Source organism: Bombina bombina, chromosome 3, assembly GCF_027579735.1.
Source record: "Bombina bombina isolate aBomBom1 chromosome 3, aBomBom1.pri, whole genome shotgun sequence".
NCBI classification, from domain to species: domain Eukaryota; kingdom Metazoa; phylum Chordata; class Amphibia; order Anura; family Bombinatoridae; genus Bombina; species Bombina bombina.
Window position 1 is genome coordinate 985130116 of NC_069501.1, and position 22983 is coordinate 985153098.

Below are 22983 nucleotides of genomic sequence, written 5' to 3' on the forward strand. Positions count from 1 at the left end.
TTGTTGTCCCGGTGCCTATCGAAGAAAGAGGTTTGGGGTGTTATTGAAACCTTTTCACGGTCCCAACGAAGGAGGGAACTTTCTGCCCAATTCTGGACCTAAAGTGCTTAAACAAATTTCTCAGTGTCCCTTCCTTCAAGATGGATATAAGGTCCTTCCTTTAATTCAAGAAGGCCAGTTTATGACCACTGTAGATCTGAAGGACGCTTACCTTCCTGTTCCAGTCCACAGGGAACACTTTCAGTTCCTGAGGTTTGCATTCCTGGACCAGCACTTCAAGTTCATTGCCCTTCCGTTTGGCCTAGCTACTACTCCGAGAATCTTTACCAAGGTTCTGGGTGCTCTTCTAGCCGTTGCCAGATCTCAGGTTATTGCAGTAGCCCCATACTTTGACATTATTCTGGTGCAAGGACCATCCTTTCGTCTTGCGGAAGAATTCTCCGAGTCCTTTCTCAGTCTTCTTCGAACACATGGATGGAAGATGAACTTGGAAAAGTTCTCTTATCCCAAGTACCAGGGTGGAATTCCTGGGTACTATAATAGACTCCATATCCATGAGGATATTTCTAGCAAACCAGAAACGTTGCAAGCTAACTTCAGCATGTCTTGCCCTCCGGACCTCCTTGAGTCCCTCTGTGGCTGTGTATGGAGGTGATTGGTCTCATGGTGTCCTGCATGGACATCATTCCTTTTTCCAGGTTCTGTCTCAGACCTTTACAACTGTGCATGCTGAGGCAGTGGAACCTGTCTCGGCTTGGCCACTTATGGGTTTGTCCCAGTTTTTCAGATTCCAATCAGACAATAAAACCTCGGTGGCTTACATCAACCATTAGGGGGGACGAGAAGTTCCTTGGCAATGAAGTAAGTATCTCAGACTCTGGAGTGTGCGGAGGCCCACAGCTGTTCACTGTCAGCGATCATATTCCGGGTGGGGACAACTGGAAGGCGGATTTTCTCGGCAGACAATTCTTCCATCCTTGGGAATGGTCTCTCCATCCCGAGGTGTTCGCAGAGATTAGCAGCAAGTGGGGGACGCCGGAGATTTAATGGCGTCCCGTCTCAATACCAAGCTACCCAGGTACGAGTCGAGGGATCCCCAAGCAAATCTAATAGATGCACTAGCAGTGTCCTGGAGGTTAAAACTCATATCTTTTTCCTCCATTACCGCTTCTTCCTCGAGTGGTGGTCCGCATCAAGCAGGAGCTGGTATCAGTAATCCTAATTGCTCCATCGTGGCTGCGAAGGTCGTGGTTCGCGGATCTAGTGGGGATGTCCTCATCTCCTCTGTGGAAGTTACCTTGTCGCAGAGACCTGCTGATACAAGATCCATTTGTTCATCAAAATCTAGATTATTTGAGGCTGAATGCGTGGAGATTGAACGCTTAGTCTTAGCCAAGAGAGGTTTCTCTGAGATTGTTATTGATACTCTTATTCAGACTTGTAAACAAGTTACTCGGCGTATCTACCACAAGGTGTGGAGGACCTACTTATTCTGGTGTGAAGAGCGTGGTTTTTCCTGGTACAGAGTTAAGGTTGCCAGGATCTTATCTTTTCTCCAGGATGGGCTGGAGAAGGGCCTTTCTGCTAGTTCCCTGAGGGGACAGATTTCGGCCCTGTCGGTTTTATTGCACACAAATCTGGCTGTCCTTTGTTAAAGGGATACTAAACCCCTTTTCTTTTCTTTCATGATTCAGATAGAGCATGTAATTTTAAGCAACTTTCTAATTTTCTCCTATTATAAATTTGTCTTCATTCTCTTGCTATCTTTATTTAAAAAGGAGGAATGTAAAACTTTGGAGCCGGCCCATTTTAGGTTCAGCACCCTGGATAGCGCTTGCTGCTTGGAGGCTACATTTAGCAAACCAATAAGCAAGCGTAACCCAGGTTCTGAACCAAAAATGGGTCGGCTGCTGAGCTTCACATTCCTGCTTTTTAAATAAATATAGCAAGAGAACGAAGAAAAACTGATAATGGGAGTAAATTAGAATGTTGCTTAAAATTGCATGCTCTATCTGAATTATTAAAGAAAAAATGTTTGTTTAGTATCCCTTTAAGGCTTTGATTAGGATCAGACCTGTGTTAAGATTTGGGGCTCCTCCTTGGAGCCTAAATCTTGTTCTTCGGGTTTTCCAACAGGTTCCGTTTGAGCTTCTGCATTCCATTGACATTAAATTGTTATCTTGGAAGGTTCTCTTTTTATTGGCTATTGCCTCTGTGCGCAGAGTTTCTGAGATCTCTGCTTTGCAATGTGAGCCCCCTTATCTGATTTTTTTTTCATGCAGATAAGGCAGTTTTACGTACTAAATTAGGTTTTCTTCCTACGGTTGTGTTGGATCGCAACATCAATCGGGAGATTGTGGTTCCTTCCTTGTGTCCTAATCCTCCTTCATCGAAGGAACGCTTACTTCACAATGTAATTGTGTGTAGTGCCTTGAAGTTCTATCTTCAGGCTACTATGGAGTTTAGACAATCTTCCTCTTTGTTGTCTATTCAGGTAAGCGTAAGGGGAGAAAAGGCAACTTCCACTTCCCTATCTTTTTGGTTAAGAAGTGTCATCCACTTAGCTTACGAGACAGCGGGACTTTGTTCTCCTGAGAGGATAACGGCTCATTGCACTAGAACAGTGGCTTCCTCTTGGGCCTTTAAGAACAGGGCCTGTATGGATCAGATTTGTAAGGTGGCTGCCTGGCCCTCCTTACATACTTTTTCAAAATTTTACAAGTTTGATGTTTTTGCTTCAGCTGAAGCAGCTTTCGGGAGAAAAGATTTGTAGGCTGTGTGGTGCCTTCAGAATAGGGTCTGCTTCTTCCTTTTTGTTCCTTCCCGTTTTTCATTTACTGTCCTCTGGAGCTTTGGTATAGTTTTCCCAACAGTAAGGAATGAAGTCCTATCATAAAAAACATAATTTATGCTTACCAGATAAATTCCTTTCCTTCCATATAGGGAGAGTTCACCACCCTTGTCTATGGGCGGGCCCCTATATTTTATTCTTCTGGCACCATTAATACCCTAATGTTTTTCCTACTTTTCCTTGTTCCTGACTGGGGTAATGAGGAAGTGGTAGGGATATTTAAGCCTTTGGCTGGGGTGTCTTTGCCTCCTCCTGGTGGCCAGGTGTTGTATTTTCCAACAGTAAGGAATGAAGCTGTAGACTCTCCCTATCATGAATTTATCTGGGGAGCATAAATTATGTTTCCCATGTTTTCTATTTAATTTTTGTTCTCATTGTATCCTTTGTTGAAACGTATACCTAAGTAGACTCAGAAGCTGCTGATTGGTGGCTGCACATATATGCCTCTTGTCATTGGTTTTCAGCTAGCGCCCAGTAGTGTGTTGCTGCTCCTTCAACAAAGGATTCCAAGAGACTGAAGCAAATTAAATAATAGAAGTAAATTGGAAAGTTGTTTTAAAATTGTATTTTCTGTTCAAATCGTGAAAGGAACATTTTGGGTTTCATGTCCCTTTTTAAATATATATTTTTTGGGGGTTTATGTCCCTTTTAAAGAACCTTACATTGCTCTTCATCAAGATAAAGTAGTTAAACATACTGTACCAGAATTTATACATAAAGTGGTTTGTTTCACAGAATTCAGTATATTGCGCTTCTATTGTTTTTTGGGTTTTTTTTTGTCCCTTCAAAGGACAGGTAACAAGGGAAACCTATCATTTGGATGTGGTCTGTTTACATGACTACGTTAAAAGAACTATCTATCTTTAAGACGGACAGGCTTTTAGTTATTTCGAAAGGACCATGACATGGTCAGTCTCCTGAAAAACCTTCCCTGGGAGTAGGGGGAGGGAAAGAAAGGAAGTTATCTGGGAAAGTGGTCTTTTCTGTCCATACCCCTCCTTTGGTAAATAATACCCTGGGATATAGGCCAAGATATAGAAATTGTTTTTGCGTATTAATTTCTAGTTTTTGTAATAATTCAGCGGCCTGTATCCATTCTAGACCTTATTCAGGAGGCCCAAGCAGACAGACCACTGAGAAGCTCCCACATGACCTGTCTCCAGCAGGCCCTGCTGCGGCTTCTCAGATCTCAGCTGACATGGACATCCCTGTCCAACAGCCCTCTGAATACAACTACAGTTGCCCCAGTGAGATGCGTAGAGAGCGGCACAACCCTGGCCAGAGTGGGCCTGTTACCCGATGATCTCACAGCTGTTTACAGGCTGCTGTGTCTGCTGACCTGAGTACTAGACCGGTATCAGGGAAGAGTAAGAGAAAGGTTAAGTATTGCTCTCCAGTACGGAGCCCAGGTGCGCTGGTGGAGGCCACAACCGACTGTTATGGGCAACCTTTTTTTATTGGGACATAGATAATCCTGTTGTATGACTTACACTGGGGCATGAAGCAGGCACTGTAGCATGTGTGAGACTAGCATTTTTACACTCTTTAAAAGAAAGGGTAAAATGTTTTTATTAGGCTTTATTTTCTGACACATATTTACTTGATAAAACAATACAAGTTTAAACTGAAAGTAAGGCTGAATTTTCTATTTCAACAGCTTATTCATTTCCTCATTGCTTTAAAATAAACATAGAAACATAGAAACATAGATATTGACGGCAGATAAGAGCCATAGGCCCAGCAAGTCTGCCCCACCTTACCTAACAGTATAAACTTATCTAGTTCGTAGGATAGCCCTATGCTTGTCCCATGCATTTTTAAAGTCCCCCACAGTGTTTGTTGCTACTACCTCTTGAGGAAGTTTATTCCATAAATCAATCACTCTTTCTGTAAAGAAGTGCTTCCTCAAATTACTCCTGAATCTACTACCCTTTAGCTTGAGCTCATGACCCCTTGATAGAAACATAGATGGAACATTTTAAACTAAAGGAAAAGACTAGGTCCAAAGTTGCTTAAACGGTAGATTAATTTATTTTAAATGTTCCATATTAGGAGACAATACACACACAACAAAAGGTGTAAACAGGGTCGGTCTTACGCGTTTCGGCGGTAAAATTACGCTTTAATCATAGACCATACCTGAACCCCTTTACACCTGTGACTTATAATGGAGAGTTTGCACCCTCCCACTTTTACTTTTACTCATGTCACTTAATTTAGTGAGACGGAACATCTGGGTTTCTATATGTACAGCTTCAATTTACAACAGTACCCATATCAAATTACATTTCAGAACAGAAATAGCTATCTTAGTTATCTTTCTCTTGTAAAGGTGTATCCAGTCCACGGGTTCATCAATTACTTGTGGGATATTCTCCTTCCCAACAGGAAGTTGCAAGAGGACACCCACAGCAGAGCTGTCTATATAGCTCCTCCCCTAACTGCCACCCCCAGTCATTCTCTTGCAACTCTCGACAAGATAGGAATTGTAAGAGAGATGTGGTGACTTAGTGTAGTTTTTACCTTCAATCAAGAGTTTATTTTTAAACGGTACCAGCGTTATACTGTTTTACTCTCAGGCAGAAATTGGAAGAAGAATCTGCCTGGAGGTTGATGATCTTAGTGGTTTGTAACTAAGGTCCATTGCTGTTCTCACACATAACTGAAGAGTATGGAAAGAAAACTTCAGTTGGGGGGACGGTTTGCAGATTACCTGCTTTGAGGTATGTTCAGTATATTTATTTCTAGAGAGATGATAAGGTCTAGAAAATGCTGACAGAACTTTGTATATTTGAGGTAAACCTGATGCAGTGATTTAACAACGACTGGGATCATGCTTACAAAAAAGGGTAATATTCATGTTAATACTCATATTACTTAGTGTCAAAACGTTTGCATGGTTTATAGAAAAAACTTTTTCTCTGAGGGTGATAAATCTTTATTTGGGGCCTAGTTTTCCACATGGCTAGTCAGATTACTCCTAGGAGTACTTTTTTAAGGCCCTCTGACATCGAGTGCATGGTGGGAGGGGCCTATTTTCGCACTCTAAATGCGCAGTTGATATTCAGACTGAGACATCCAGCTTCCCTAAAGGAGTCCTCTGGCATCTAGGACCACTATAGAGGGTTTTTTTCCAGCAAAGATCATGTTACAGGGCAGGTAGGAGCCACAGCAGAGCTGTGGCAGTGTGTTTGACCGTTTATTAACGGTTTTAACGTTTTTCAAATCCGGTTTGGGGCCTAAGGGGTTAATCATCCATTTGCAAGTGGGTGCAATGCTGCTTTAGTCCCTTATACACACTGTAAAAATTTTGTAGAGTTTACTACTTTTTAACACTGTTTTGCAGTTTGTGATAGTTTTTTTCTCTTAAAGGCACAGTACCGTTTTTGTTTAATTGCTGTTTCACATTTATTAAAGTGTTTTCCAAGCTTGCTGGTCTCATTACTAGTCTGTTAAACATGTCTGACATAGAGGAAACTCCTTGTTAAATATGTTTAGAAGCCATTGTGGCTCCCTCTTAGAATGTGTACCAAATGTACTGAAATTTCTATAAACTATAAAGACCATATTATGGCGCTTAAAGATTTATCACCAGAGGTTTCTCAGACTGACAAAAGGGAGGTTAAACCACATAGCTCTCCCCATGTGTCAGAACCTATATCTCCCGCTCAATTGACGCCAAGTACCTCTGGCGGGTCCAATGCGTTTACCTTACAAGACATGGCGGTGGTTATGACTAATACCCTCACAGAGGTATTGTCCAAACTGCCAGGGTTACAAGGAAAGCGAGACAGCTCTGGGGCTTGAACAAATACAGAGCTTTCTGACACTTTAGTAGCCATGTCCGATATACCCTCACAATATGCAGAAGCCGAAGCAGGAGAGCTTCTATCTGTGGGTGACATTTCTGATTCAGGGAAGGCGTTACTTCAGTCTGACTCTGAAATGACAGTGTTTAAATTTAAGCTTGAACACCTCCGCTTGTTGCTCAGGGAGGTTTTAGCGACTCTGGATGACTGTGACCCCATTGTAGTCCCAGAGAAATTGTGTAAAATGGACAAATACTTTGCAGTGCCTATTTACACTGACGTTTTTCCAGTCCCTAAGAGGTTTTCAGAAATTATTACTAAGGAATGGGATAGACCAGGTGTACCGTTCTCTCCCCCTCCTGCTTTTAAAAAGATGTTTCCCATAGATGCCGCAACACGGGACTCGTGGCAGACGGTCCCTAAGGTGGAGGGAGCAGTCTCTACCCTAGATTAGCGTACAACTATCCCCGTCGAGGACAGTTGTGCTTTCCTAGATCCAATGGATAAAAAATTAGAGGGTTTCCTTAAGAAAATCTTTATACAACAAGGTTTTATTCTCCAGCCTCTTGCATACATTGCCCCAGTCACTGCTGCAGCGGCTTTCTGGTTCGAGTCTCTTGAGGAGGCTCTACAGGTGGAGACCCCGTTAGATGATATTCTAGACAGGATTAAAGCTCTTAAGTTGGCTAATTCCTTTATTTCTGACGCCGTTTTTCATTTAACCAAGCTAATGGCTAAGAATTCAGGTTTTGCCATTCAGGTGCGTAGGGTGCTATGGCTTAAATCCTGGTCAGCTGACGTTACTTCAAAGTCTAAGCTTCTCAACATCCCCTTCAAAGGGCAGACCCTATTCGGGCCTGGACTGAAGGAGATCATTTCTGATACTACTGGAGGAAAAGGTCACACCCTTCCTCATGATAGGTCCAACAAATTAAGGACCAAACAGACTAATTTTAGTTCCTTTCGAAGTTTCAAGAGTGGCACAGCTTCAATGTCCTCTAATGCAAAACAAGAGGGAAATTTTGCCCAGTCCAAACCAGTCTGGAGACCTAACCAGGCTTGGAACAAGGGGAAGCAGGCCAAAAACCCTGCTGCTGCCTCTAAGACAGCATGAAGGAGTAGCCCCCGATCCAGGACCGGATCTAGTTGGGGGCAGACTTTATCTCTTCGCCCAGGCTTGGGCAAGAGACGCCCAGGATCCCTGGGCTCTGGAGATTGTTTCCCAGGGATATCTTCTGGACTTCAAAGCTTCATCTCCAAAGGGGAGATTTCATCTCTCACAATTATCTGCAAACCAGATAAAAAGAGAGGCATTCATACGTTGCGTTCAAGACCTACTGGTTATGGGAGTGATCCACCCAGTTCCAAGGGAGGAACAGGGGCAGGGCTTCTATTCAAATCTGTTTATAGTTCCCAAAAAAGAGGGAGCTTTCAGACCAATCTTGGATCTCAAGATCCTAAACAAATTTCTCAGGGTCCCATTCTTCAAGATGGAGACTATTCGAACCATCCTACCTATCATCCAGGAGGGTCAATATATGACTACCGTGGACTTAAAGGATGCTTATCTCCACATTCCGATACACAGAGATCATCATCAGTTCCTCAGGTTCGCCTTCCTGGACAGGCATTACCAGTTTGTGGCTCTTCCCTTCGGGTTAGCCACGACACCAAGAATCATTACGAAGGTTCTAGGGTCCCTACTGGCGGTTCTAAGGCCACGAGGCATAGCGGTGGCTCCTTACCTAGACGACATTCTGATACAGGCGTCGACTTTTCAAATCGCCAAGTCCCATACGGACATTGTTCTGGCATTCCTGAGGTCTCACGGGTGGAAGGTGAACGAAGGAAAGAGTTCTCTCTCCCCTCTCACAAGAGTTTCCTTCCTAGGAACTCTGATAGATTCAGTAGAAATGAAAATTTTTCTGACAGAGGTTAGGTTGTACCGTGCTCTTCATTCCACTTCTCGGCCGTCAGTGGCTCAGTGTATGGAAGTATTCGGACTAATGGTAGCGGCAATGGACATAGTTCCGTTTGCCCGCCTACATCTCAGACCACTGCAACTTTGCATGCTCAATCAGTGGAATGGGGACTACACAGATTTGTCTCCTCGGATAAATCTGGATCAAGAGACCAGGGATTCTCTTCTCTGGTGGCTATCTCGTGTCCATCTGTCCAGGGGAATGAGTTTCCGCAGGCCAGAATGGACTATAGTGACGACAGATGCCAGCCTTCTGGGCTGGGGCGCAGTCGAACTCCCTGAAGGCTCAGGGTTCGTGGACTCAGGATAAGCATTCTGGAACTAAGAGCGATATTCAATGCTCTTCAGGCTTGGCCTCAGCTAGCTGTGGTCAGGTTCATCAGATTTCAGTCGGACAACATCACGACTGAAGCCTATATCAACCATCAGGGGGGAACAAGGAGCCCCCTGGCAATGTTGGAGGTTTCAAAGATAATTCTATGGGCAGAGGTTCACTCTTGCCATCTCTCAGCTATCCATATCCCAGGAGTAGAGAACTGGGAGGCGGATTTTCTAAGTCGGCAGACTTTTCATCCGGGTGAGTGGGAGCTTCATCCGGAGGTATTTGCCCAGCTGATTCAACTATGGGGCAAACCAGAACTGGATCTCATGGCGTCTCGTCAGAACGCCAAGCTTCCTTGTTACGGGTCCAGGTCAAGGGATCCCCAGGCAGCGCTGATAGATGCTCTAGCAGCGCCCTGGTCCTTCAGCCTGGCTTATGTGTTTCCACCATTTCCTCTGCTCCCTCGTCTGATTGCAGATCTGGTGGACATGTCATCCTTTCCACCATGGACTCTGCCGCTGTGGCAGGACCTTCTACTTCAAGGTCCCTTCAAACATCCAAATCTAAATTCTCTGCGTCTGCTTGGAGATTGAACGCTTGATGTTATCAAAACGTGGTTTTTCCAAGTCGGTCATTGATACCTTAATTCAGGCTTGAAAGCCTGTCACCAGGAAAATCTATCATAAGATATGGTGTAAATATCTTCATTGGTGTGAATCCAAGGGTTACTCATGGAGTAAGGTCAGGATTCCTAGGATATTATCCTTTCTCCAAGAAGGATTGGAGAAGGGATTGTCAGCTAGTTCCTTAAAGGGACAGATTTCTGCTCTGTCTATTCTTTTGTACAAACGTCTGGCTGAGGTTCCAGACGTTCAGGCGTTTTGTCAGGCTTTGGTTAGAATCAAGCCTGTGTTTAAACCTGTCGCTCCGCCATGGAGTTTAAATTTAGTTCTTCAAGGGGTTCCGTTTGAACCTTTGCATTCCATAGATATTAAACTTTTATCTTGGAAAGTTCTATTTTTAGTAGCTATCTCCTCGGCTCGAAGAGTTTCGGAGTTATCTGCTTTACAAGTGTGATCGTGTGATTCCCCTTATCTGATTTTCCATGCAGATAAGATAGTTTTACGTATCAAACCTGGGTTTCTTCCTAAGGTGGTATCTAATAAGAATATCAATCAGGAGATTGTTGTTCCTTCGTTATGTCCTAATCCTTCTTCAAAGAAGGAACGTCTATTACACAATCTTGATGTGGTTCGTGCTTTAAAGTTTTATTTACAAGCTGCGAAGGATTTTCGTCAAACATCTGCTTTGTTTGTTGTCTACTCTGGACAGAGGAGAGGCCAAAAGGCTTCAGCAACTTCTCTTTCTTTTTGGATAAGAAGCTTAATCCGCTTAATTTATGAGACTGCTGGCCAGCAGCCTCCTGAAAGAGTTACAGCTCATTCTACTAGAGCAGTAGCTTCCACATGGGCTTTTAAACATGAGGCCTCTGTTGAACAGATTTGTAAGGCGGCGACTTGGTCTTCGCTTCATACCTTTTCTAAATTCTACAAATTTGATACTTTTGCTTCCTCGGAGGCTATTTTTGGGAGAAAGGTCTTACAGGCATTGGTGCCTTCCGTTTAAGTTCCTGCCTTGTCCCTCCCTTCATCCGTGTCCTAAAGCTTTGGTATTGGTATCCCACAAGTAATTGATGAACCTGTGGACTGGATACAACTTTACAAGAGAAAACAAAATTTATGCTTACCTGATAAATTTATTTCTCTTGTGGTGTATCCAGTCCACGGCCCGCCCTGTCATTTTAAGGCAGGTGTTTTTTATTTTTAAACTACAGTCACCACTGCACCCTATAGTTTCTCCTTTTTTTTTTTTGCTCGTCTTCGGTCGAATGACTGGGGGCGGCAGTTAGGGGAGGAGCTATATTGACAGCTCTGCTGTGGGTGTCTTCTTGCAACTTCCTTTTGGGAAGGAGAATATCCCACAAGTAATTGATGAACCCGTGGACTGGATACACCACAAGAGAAATAAATTTATCAGGTAAGCATAAATATTGTTTTTAAATACATATTTTGTATAAACAGCAATTATTATTATCGGTTATTTGTAGAGCGCCAACAGATTCCGCAGCGCTAGCAATATTTCTCTTGTAAGGTGTATCCAGTCCACGGATCATCCATTACTTGTGGGATATTCTCATTCCCAACAGGAAGTTGCAAGAGGACACCCACAGCAGAGCTGTTATATAGCTCCTCCTCTGCCATATCCAGTCATTCTCTTGCAACTCTCAACACGCATGGAGGTAGTAAGAGAGAGTGGTGAAATATAGTTGGTTTTTTATCTTCAATCAAAAGTTCATTATTTTAAATGGTACCGGAGTTGTACTATGTTATCCCAGGCAGTAAATAGAAGAAGAATCTGCCTGAGTTTTCTATGATCTTAGCAGGTTGTAACTAAGATCCATTGCTGTTCTCCCATATGTCTGAGGAGAGAGGTAACTTCAGCGGGAGAATGGCGTGCAGGTTACTCTGAGGTATGTGCAGTTACAATTTTTTCTAGAAATGGAAAATGCTAGAAAATGCTGCTGATAACGGATTAATGTAAGTTAAGCCTGAATACAGTAATTTAATAGCGACTGGTATCATGCTTACTCTCAGGGGTAATACCCTTATAAAATTGCAATATAAAACGTTTGCTGGCATGTTTAATCGTTTTTATATATGCTTTGGTGATAAAACTTTATTGGGGCCTACATGGCTGGCTTACCACTGTTGTAGTATAAAAGTTACAGTTGCTGCAGTTAAAATTACAAACTGTGACATCCAGCTTCCCTCAGGAGTCCCCTGTATGCTATAGGACATCTCTAAAGGGCTCAAAGGCTTTCCAAAGTCGTTTATTGGGGAAGGTAGGGCCACAGCAGGCTGTGGCAGTTTGTTGTGTATGTTAAAAAAACGTCTATCGTTTTTTTGATCTGTTTTTTTAATTAAGGGGTTAATCATCCATTTGCAAGTGGGTGCAATGCTCTGTTAGCTTATTACATACACTGTAAAAATTTCGTTTGATTTACTGCCTTTTTTCACTGTTTTTCAAATTTTGACAAAATTTGTTTCTCTTAAAGGCACAGTACCGTTTTTTATATTTGCTTGTTAACTTGATTTAAAGTGTTTTCCAAACTTGCTAGTCTCATTGCTAGTCTGTACAAAGATGTCTGACATAGAGGAAACTCCTTGTTCATTATGTTTATAAGCCATGGTGGAACCCCCTCTTAGAATGTGTACCAAATGTACTGATTTCACTTTAAGCAATAAAGATCATATTCTGTCTTTAAAAAATGTATCACCAGAGGAATCTGACGAGGGGGAAGTTATGCCGACTAACTCTCCCCACGTGTCAGATCCTTTGACTCCCGCCCAAGGGACTCACGCTCAAATGGCGCCAAGTACATCTAGGGCGCCCATAGCGATTACTTTACAAGACATGGCGGCAGTCATGGATAATACACTGTCAGCGGTATTAGCCAGACTACCTGAATTTAGAGGTAAGCGAGATAGCTCTGGGGTTAGACGAAATGCAGAGCATACTGACGCTTTAAGAACCATGTCTGATACTGCCTCACAATATGCAGAAGCTTCAGTCTGTGGGTGATGTTTCTGACTCAGGAAAGATGATGCAACCTGATTCTGATATTTCTACATTTAAATTTAAGCTTGAACACCTCCGCATGTTTCTCAGGGAGGTTTTAGCTGCTCTGAATGACTGTGATACAATTGCAGTGCCAGAGAAATTGTGTAGACTGGATAAATACTATGCAGTGCCGGTGTGTACTGATGTTTTTCCAATACCTAAAAGGTTTACAGAAATTATTAATAAGGAATGGGATAGACCAGGTGTGACGTTCTCTTCCCCTCCTATTTTTAGAAAAATGTTTCCAATAGACGCCGCCACACGGGACTTATGACAGACAGTTCCTAAGGTGGAGGGAGCAGTTTCTACTTTAGCAAAGCGTACTACTATCCCTGTCGAGGACAGTTGTGCTTTTTTAGATCCAATGAATAAAAAATTAGGTTACCTTAAGAAAATGTTTATTCAATAAGGTTTTATCCTACAGCCCCTTGCATGCATTGCTCCTGTCACTGCTGCTGCGGCGTTCTGGTTTGAGTCTCTGGAAGAGGCTTTACAGGTAGCGACTCCATTGGATGACATACTTGGCAAGCTTAGAGCACTTAAGCTAGCCAATTCCTTTGTTTTCTGATGCCATTGTTCATTTGACTAAACTAAGGGCTAAGAATTCTGGTTTTGCTATACAGGCGTGCAGGGCGCTATGGCTTACATCATGGTCAGCTGACGTGACTTCAAAATCTAAGCTGCTTAACATTCCCTTCAAGGGGCAGACCCTATTCGGGCCTGGTTTGAAGGAGATTATTGCTGATATCACTGGAGGAAAAGGTCATGCCCTTCCTCAGGACAGGTCCAAATCAAGGGCCAAACAGTCTAATTTTCGTGCCTTTCGAAACTTCAAGGCAAGTGCGGCATCAACTTCCTCTAATGCAAACAAGAGGGAACTTTTGCTCAGTCCAAGACGGTCTGGAGACCAAACCAGACCTGGGACAAAGGTAAGCAGGCCAAAAAGCCTGCTGCTGCCTCTAAGACAGCATGAAGGAACGGCCCCCTATCCGGTAACGGATCTAGTAGGGGGCAGACTTTCGCTCTTCGCCCAGGCGGGGGCAAGAGATGTCCAGGATCCCTGGATGTTGGAAATTATATCCCAGGGATATCTTCTGGACTTCAAAGCTTCCCCCCCAAAAGGGAGATTTCACCTTTCACAATTATCTGCAAACCAGATAAAGAGAGAGGCATTCTTACACTGTGTACGAGACCTCCTAGTTATGGGAGTGATCCATCCAGTTCCAAAGGAGGAACAGGGACAGGGTTTTTACTCAAATCTGTTTGTGGTTCCCAAAAAAGAGGGACCTTCAGACCAATTTTGGATCTAAAGATCTTAAACAAATTCCTCAGAGTTCCATCATTCAAGATGGAAACTATTCGTACCATCCTACCTATGATCCAGGAGGGTCAATATATGACTACAGTGGATTTAAAGGATGCTTATCTTCACATTCCGATAACAAAGATCATCATCGGTTTCTCAGGTTTGCCTTTCTAGACAGGCATTACCAGTTTGTAGCTCTTCCCTTTGGATTAGCTACAGCCCCAAGAATCTTTACGAAGGTTCTAGGGTCGCTTCTGGCGGTCCTAAGGCCGCGGGGCATAGCAGTGGCCCCTTATTTAGACGACATCCTGATACAGGCGTCAAACTTCCAAATAGCCAAGTCTCATACGGACGTAGTACTGGCATTTCTGAGATCGCATGGGTGGAAAGTGAACGAGGAAAAGAGTTCTCTATCCCCACTCACAAGAGTTTCCTTCCTAGGGACTCTGATAGATTCTGTAGAAATGAAAATTTACCTGACTGAGTCCAGGTTATCAAAGCTTCTAAATTCCTGCTGTGTTCTTCATTCCATTCCGCGCCCTTCGGTGGCTCAGTGCATGGAAGTAATCTGCTTAATGGTAGCGGCAATGGACATAGTGCCGTTTGCACGCCTACATCTCAGACCGCTGCAACTATGCATGCTCAGTCAGTGGAACGGGGATTACACAGATTTGTCCCCTCTACTAAATCTGGATTCTCTTCTCTGGTGGCTATCTCGGGTCCATCCGTCCAAAGGTATGACCTTTCGCAGGCCAGATTGGACAATTGTAACAGATGCCAGCCTTCTAGGTTGGGGTGCAGTCTGGAACTCCCTGAAGGCTCAGGGATCGTGGACTCAGGAGGAGACACTCCTTCCAATAAATATTCTGGAAGAGCGATATTCAATGCTCTTCAGGCTTGGCCTCAGTTAGCAACTCTGAGGTACATCAGATTTCAGTCGGACAACATCACGACTGTGGCTTACATCAACCATCAAGGGGGAACAAGAAGTTCCCTAGCGATGTTAGACGTCTCAAAGATAATTCGCTGGGCAGAGACTCACTCTTGCCACCTATCAGCTACCTGATACCCGGAGGCAATCCCCCTGGCCAATATCCAAGCTGAGACAGTGGCAGATGCAATGCTCCGGATATTTACCAGGGTAGGCTTCCCCTGTGAAGTGATCTTTGACCAGGGAACCAAATTCACTGTGGAGATCACCCGGCAGTTGTGGAGGCTATGCGGGATAAAACCCCTGCACAGTTATCCATATCACTCCTAGACTTACAGTCTATGCGAGCGGTTTAACGGGACCATAAAGCATTTGCTCAGGATGTTCTCATCCATTCACAAGGACTGGGAGAGATTCCTGCCACACCTCCTCTTTGCATACCAAGAGGTGCCCCAGGAATCCACTGGTTTCTGCCCATTCGAATTAGTGTATGGCCGGAAGATAAGGGGGACCCTACACCTAGTGAGAGCCCATTGGGAGGGGCCCACAGCAGAGGAGTTGTGGAGTATGTCCTACAACTCAGGGACCGACTGAAGGACCTTGACGACAGGGTCCGAGAGAACCTTCAGGTTGCTCAAAGAAAACAAACGGTGGTACGACCGGAATGCTCATACTCGGACCTTGACCGTAGGTCAGAATGTCTTCTCTCTGCAGCCTGTCAAAACAGACAAGCTACAGGCCTCCTGGCAGGGGCCCTACCGGGTGGTGGGACAGCTGAATGACACCACCTACCTGGTAGCCAAATGTTCAGATGACTTAGTCTGCCCGACCTTTCATGTGAACATGTTAAAGGCATACCTGGAAAGGGCCCAGGATGTGGCCACCATCTGTGCTCTGACTGTGGAGGACTAAGAGTCTTCCCATGCCGGAGCTCCCCAGGCAAAATGAGACCCTCCAAGGAGTAGCCGACATACCCCTAGACGAGAGGTTAGAGACTGGACAGAGAGAGCAAGTCAGGCTACTCCATGAAGATAGACAAGATATGTTCTCCACTATCCCTGGGTACACCGCAGCGGCCATACACCGAATAGACACGGCCTCTACCAGTTCAAGGTCATGCTGTTTAGGATGAAGAACACTCCAGCTACCTTCCAAAGGATGGTGAATTGCCTTCTGGATGGCCTCCAGGACTATGCCTGCGCATACCTGGATGACATCGCCATCTATAGTGACACCTGGGAGGACCATTTGGTCCACCTAGGTGTCATTTTAGATCACATCAGGGCCCTCGGTCTGACCCTGAAGCCAGACAAAAGCACCATAGGTGTCAGGGTGCCAGGAATCAGACTGAGACAAAGGTGTGATTATTTTTGCACTTCTTATTAATAACAAAAATAATAAAAAGTCCATAAGTCGTATAACAAGCCAGGAGTCAAAACCAGAGCGTGTAGTCAGACGAGCCGAATCAGGAGCCAAAGCGAGTAATCAGATGAGCTGATTAAGGAGCCAAAGCGAGTAGTCAGACGAGACAAGTCAGGAACCAGGAGGATAATATACAGGAACTCACAAACAGGTCTGAGACAACGCAAGGGCAAAGCATACTGAACAGAGGCCCTTTAAATAATAAGTAATGACATCACAATTTTGAGACTGCAACCTGTCTCACATGGATGATGTACAACAGTCTGGCCATAAGATGGCGTGCAGGAAATGAACAGCATCACACACTCTGAACCAAATTAAGCAAGAAAGGTGAGTAAAATGGCTGCCAGCAGCACATGGCAAACAAAGCAGGAAAAAAACCCTGACAATAGGACGCTCTGAGGTCTAGTACCTGGGCCACTGAGTGGGCTGTGGAAAGCAGCGGCCGAAGACAGCCAAAATTGAATCGGTGGCAAACTGGCCAACCCCCAAAACCAAAACACAAGTCCTAGCTTTTCTAGGAACAGCCGGGTATTACCGTAAATTTGTCCCCAATTACAGTGCCCTGGCCAAGCCCCTGACTGACCTAACACGCAAGTGACCCCACCGACAGGTCCTGTTGTTACCAGAATGTGAGACTGCCTTCCAGAGCCTCAAGTCTCCTTGATCTCTGCCCCTGTCCTAACCACTCCTGACCCCACCAAACATTTTTGTGTCCACACAGGTGCCTCCATGTTCGGGTTGGGAGCAGTCCTAAGCCAGGTAGATGAAGAGGGGCAGGACCACCCCGTAGCTTACATCAGCCGGAAGCTATTGCCCAGGGAAGTAGGCTACGGGGTGGAGGAGGAGGAGTGCCTGGCCCTAGTGTGGGCCCTTAAGAAACTGCAGCCCTACCCCTATGGGAGGCCTTTCACCGTCCTCATGGATCATAACCCCCTTGTATGGCTCAACAGAGTGTCTGGTGACAATGGACGATTGCTGTGGTGGAGTATAACCCTGCAGCCCTTCAACTTTGACATTCAGTACAGGCAGGGAAAGAGCAATGGAAATGCTGATGGACTTTCCTGGCAAACTGAAATGGAATAGTTCCTCAGACAGCCCCAGGCTGATCTGTGTGTGGATCTAGCTGGGACTACCAAACTGGAAGGGAGGAGCTGTCATGGATACCAGGCTGAAGGGGTTTAACCACCACCCCCCTACTACCTCACCCCCTCCTGTTTCTAAACAGATTTGGGCTTTTTGAGAGCCACCGCGATCTCCCAGACCTTGGATTTACTTTGTTTGTGGGTCACACATCATCAGCAAAAGAGCTGGTCCCTATCCGGCCGACCGGGGGTCTCTGGAACTGCCAGTCAGCCACATAGTCCCACATCCCCCGTGTCCCTTACCCCAGGTCGCTCCAGCGGCCCCTTGTCCTAGAGCTCTGCTCTCTTGGGGATTGTTACCCCTTGGGAAGGGCAAGAGGTACAGTGATTGCCGGAAGGGAGCTCCCTTGGGAACTGGAGGTTCCGGACCCCTCTCCACAACCCCAACTCCCCAGTGGCCATCCCGGTGTATGTTTAGTCACCCATAGCTCTGCCCCCCAGCCATGGATCACGTTGCTTTTTGGTCTATAGAAGCTGGGGACCGAGGGCTTCCCAACTACACCCTGGAAGTGCCGCCGCTCCCCCGGGATCACCCTGGAACCACCATTCTTATATCACTGTACACTATGGGGCAATGGACTCTATGAATGGCACCAGCGTGTCTGGAGGGGAGGGAATGGCAGGAGATTTAGGGGACTGATAAGGCTCTTATCTTGATGAGATTGTGTATATAAACTGTGTGTTTTCCCAATAAAAGTTAGTTCTTGTTTCACCTGAATGCTAGTCTGTCTAGTTATTTGGGTGGGCTCCTGCTATAATCACTCTTCTCCTCTACATAGCGGCAGGTTCCAGGTGTTGGAAAGATCCTTTGGCAAAGCTACCCAGTCAAGGTAGCCGGGTTCTGTCACACTAGTCTAATACACAGCACATCCCACCTATCACATACCGAACTTCCGAATTTACAAATCGAATACATCAGAATTTATTTGAATCCGAAACGAATACAATGTATCCGAATTCGAATAGATCTGAAAACTAAATTAAAAAAAAATCAGAAACTAAGCGAATTTAAGTTGTCTGCCGCTCACAAGTCTAAGTATAACCCACATGTGGTTGTGCTGACCTATTTAAGATTTTTGGCGAAAGGTTATAGCAGAAATTGAGCATATATTTGACATACAATGTGTATTAGGTCCACTCATTTGGCTACTTAACAAATCCCCAAAAATATAATACAAACCATACTCAAATTTTTTATATAATGTCAAATTGCAAAAAAAGTGGAAGAGAATAGATTCTCCCAATTTATTAATGTGGATTAAGTGGGTTTCTAAATTCCTAAAATTGCAAGAACACTATTACATTCAAACTGAAAAAATTGTGATTTATTCAGAAATTATGTTTGTATGGGAAATTATCTTAAAGGAAGGTCAGACACGAAAAGCAAATGAGGTTTTAGAATTATTTTTTAGATATTTTTCATTAGCTTTATTAGATTCTTATTGGACAAAAACTTTGGCAGTGGATGAGGTTACCCAATATTTTATGAAGGATGTTTATTTATTTTTCTCCAACATTGGTGTGTCCGGTCCACGGCGTCATCCTTACTTGTGGGAATATCTCTTCCCCAACAGGAAATGGCAGAGAGTCCCAGCAAAGCTGTCCATATAGTCCCTCCTAGGCTCCGTCCACCCAGTCATTCTCTTTGCCGTTGCACAGGCAACATCTCCACAGAGATGGTTAAGAGTATGTGGTGTTTATTTGTAGTTTTTTAATTCTACTATCAAGAGTTTGTTATTTTAAAATAGTGCTGGTATGTACTATTTACTCTGAAACAGAAAAAGATGAAGATTTCTGTTTGTGAGAGGAAGATGATTTTAGCAGACAGTAACTAAAATCGTTTGCTGTTTCCACATAGGACTGTTGAGATGAAGTAACTTCAGTTGGGGGAAACAGTTAGCAGACTTTTCTGCTTAAGGTATGACTAGCCATATTTCTAACAAGACTGTGTAATGCTGGAAGGCTGTCATTTCCCCTCATGGGGACCGGTAAGCCATTTTCTTAGTCTCAAACAGAATAAAGGGCTTAATATGGGCTATAAAGCTGGTAGACACTTTTATGGGCAAAATCGATTGCTTTATTTGGGCATTTTATACATGTTTATGCTTGTAATTCACACTTATAAGCTTGGGGAACGTTTTTTAACGTCAGGCACTGTGTTAGACACCTTTCCAATCAGGAAGGGCCTTCCCAGTTGTAGGCTGAGCCTCATTTTCGCGCCATTACTGCGCAGTTACTTTTGAGAGCAAGACATGCAGATGCATGTGTGAGGATCTGAAAGTAGTTGGAAAAGTTCCTAGAAGGCTTCGTCTGGTATCGTATTACCCCTGGGTTTGGTAAAGTCGCAGCAAAGGCTGTAGCTGGGACTGTAGAGGGGTTAAAACTGTAACCGGCTCCGGTTTCTTTATTTTAAGGGTTAAAGCTCTGAAAATTGGTGTGCAATACTTTGAATGCTTTAAGACACTGTGGTGAAAATTTGGTAAATTTTGAACAATTCCTTCATACTTTTTCACATATTCAGTAATAAAGTGTGCACTGTTTAAAATTTAAAGAGACAGTAACGGTTTTGTTTTAAAACGGTTTTTGTACTTTTTTGACAAGTTTAAGCCTGTTTAACATGTCTGCACCTTCAGATAAGCTATGTTCTATATGTTTGAAGATCAATGTGTGTCCCCCTTCAAAATTGTGTGATAATTGTGCCATAACGTCCAAACAAAGTAAGGACAGTATTGCCACAGATAGTAAAGTTGCCCAAGATGATTAATCAGATGAAGGGAGTAGACATAGTTCTACATCATCTCCTTCTGTGTCTACACCAGTTTTGCCCACGCAGGAGGCCCCTAGTACTTCTAGCGCGCCAATGCTTATTACTATGCAACAATTAACGGCAGTAATGGATAACTCCATAGCAAATATTTCTTTCATGTAATTAGCAAGAGTCCATGAGCTAGTGACGTATGGGATATACATTCCTACCAGGAGGGGCAAAGTTTCCCAAACCTCAAAATGCCTATAAATACACCCCTCACCACACCTACAATTCAGTTTTACAAACTTTGCCTCCTATGGAGGTGGTGAAGTAAGTTTGTGCTAGATTCTACGTTGATATGCGCTCCGCAGCAAGTTGGAGCCCGGTTTTCCTCTCAGCGTGCAGTGAATGTCAGAGAGATGTGAGGAGAGTATTGCCTATTTGAATGCAGTGATCTCCTTCTACGGGGTCTATTTCATAGGTTCTCTGTTATCGGTCGTAGAGATTCATCTCTTACCTCCCTTTTCAGATCGACGATATACTCTTATTTATATACCATTACCTCTGCTGATTTTCGTTTCAGTACTGGTTTGGCTTTCTACAAACATGTAGATGAGTGTCCTGGGGTAAGTAAATCTTATTTTCTGTGACACTCTAAGCTATGGTTGGGCACTTTATAAATAAAGTTCTAAATATATGTATTCAAACATTTATTTGCCTTGACTCAGGATGTTCAACATTCCTTATTTTCAGACAGTCAGTTTCATATTTGGGATAATGCATTTGAATCAATTTTTTTCTTACCTTAAAATTTGACTCTTTTTTCCCTGTGGGCTGTTAGGCTCGCGGGGGCTGAAAATGCTTCATTTTATTGCGTCATTCTTGGCGCGGACTTTTTTGGCGCAAAAAATCTTTTCTGTTTCCGGCGTCATACGTGTCGCTGGAAGTTGCGTCATTTTTTGACGTCCTTTTGCGCCAAAAATGTTGGCGTTCTAGATGTGGCATCATTTTTGGCGTCGCTTTTGTCTCCACATTATTTCAGTCTCATTTTTTCTTTGCTTCTGGTTACTAGAAGCTTGTTTATTGGCATTTTTTCCCATTCCTGAAACTGTCATTTAAGGAATTTGATCAATTTTGCTTTATATGTTGTTTTTTCTCTTACATATTGCAAGATGTCTCACGTTGCATCTGAGTCAGAAGATACTTCAGGAAAATCGCTGTCTAGTGCTGGAACTACCAAAGCTAATTGTATCTGCTGTAAACTTTTGGTAGCTATTCCTCCGGCTGTTGTTTGTATTAATTGTCATGACAAACTTGATAAAGCAGATAATATTTCCTTTAGTAATGTACCATTGCCTGTTGCAGTTCCTTCAACATCTAAGGTGCAGAATGTTCCTGATAACATAAGAGATTTTGTTTCTGAATCCATCAAGAAGGCTATGTCTGTTATTTCTCCTTCTAGTAAACATAAAAAATCTTTTAAAACTTCTCTCTCTACAGATGAATTTTTAAATGAACATCATCATTCTGATTCTGATGACTCTTCTGGTTCAGAGGATTCTGTCTCAGAGATTGATGCTGATAAATCTTCATATTTATTTAAAATGGAATTTATTCGTTCTTTACTTAAAGAAGTACTAATTGCTTTAGAAATAGAGGATTCTGGTCCTCTTGATACTAATTCTAAACGTTTAGATAAGGTATTTAAATCTCCTGTGGTTATTCCAGAAGTTTTTCCTGTTCCTAATGCTATTTCTGAAGTAATTTCCAGAGAATGGGATAAATTGGGTAATTCATTTACTCCTTCTAAACGTTTTAAGCAATTATATCCTGTGCCGTCTGACAGATTAGAATTTTTGGGACAAAATCCCTAAAGTCGATGGGGCTATTTCTCCCCTTGCTAAACGTACTACTATTCCTACGTCAGATGGTACTTCGTTTAAAGATCCTTTAGATAGGAAAATTGAATCCTTTCTAAGAAAAGCTTATCTGTGTTCAGGTAATCTTCTTAGACCTGCTATATCATTGGCTGATGTTGCTGCAGCTTCAACTTTTTGGTTGGAGACTTTAGCGCAACAAGTAACAGATCATGATTCTCATAATATTATTATTCTTCTTCAGCATGCTAATAATTTTATCTGTGATGCCATTTTTGATATTATCAGAGTTGATGTCAGGTTTATGTCTCTAGCTATTTTGGCTAGAAGAGCTTTATGGCTTAAAACTTGGAATGCTGATATGGCTTCTATATCAACTCTACTTTCCATTTCTTTCCAGGGTAACAAATTATTTGGTTCTCAGTTGGATTCTATTATCTCAACTGTTACTGGTGGGAAAGGAACTTTTTTACCACAGGATAAAAAATCTAAGGGTAAAAACAGGGCTAATAATCGTTTTCGTTCCTTTCGTTTCAACAATGAACAAAAGCCTGATCCTTCATCCTCAGGAGCAGTTTCAGTTTGGAAACCATCTCCAGTCTGGAATAAATCCAAGCCTTCTAGAAAGGCAAAGCCTGCTTCTAAGTCTAAGGTGCGGCCCTCATTCCAGCTCAGCTGGTAGGGGGCAGGTTACGTTTTTTCAAAGAAATTTGGATTAATTCTGTTCACAATCTTTGGATTCAGAACATTGTTTCAGAAGGGTACAGAATTGGTTTCAAGATGAGACCTCCTGCAAAGAGATTTTTTCTTTCCCGTGTCCCAGTAAATCCAGTGAAAGCTCAAGCATTTCTGAATTGTGTTTCAGATCTAGAGTTGGCTGGAGTAATTATGCCAGTTCCAGTTCCGGAA